We start from the raw sequence: 530 nt of genomic DNA on the forward strand, positions 1-530 counted from the left end.
TGAACAAAAATCCAAAAAAATTAAAACAGAAAAATTATATCAAACAGGAAGATTATATCGGACATAAATCCGACCGGTTCCGGAATCCGAATCCAAAAAATTCGGTTTTTATAAAGATCACAGTAATCGCTTATCCAAAAAATTTATATGGCTATCACGACTACTTTTCTGACATTAGTATCGCTGAGTATTGACAGTTGATGTTTTACCGTCAGATTGTACTGTAACTGTACGATTATAGACTACATTACAGTACTTTATCGTCATGTTATAAATCCCCTTTCTCCAAGAATAGGGTTTTGCTACCAAGTCAAATTCCTTTACAATTTGAATAGACGATGAAACGCCCTTTCTTTAGATTAGGCAATTGCTTTAGGGCTACTTCTATAGTAATCTATATAATACCTTGTAAAATAATGAAGAAGAAAAGATGGCGACATGATGATTTGGCAGGGTAAAACTTAAAGACACTATCACTTTCTAGGTATTTTGTATAGTAAAATAGTACTGGTTACATACTAAAAGCTATA

This window comes from Trichoplax adhaerens, genomic scaffold (assembly GCF_000150275.1).
Source record: "Trichoplax adhaerens TRIADscaffold_100 genomic scaffold, whole genome shotgun sequence".
Classification (NCBI taxonomy): Eukaryota; Metazoa; Placozoa; class Uniplacotomia; order Trichoplacea; family Trichoplacidae; genus Trichoplax; species Trichoplax adhaerens.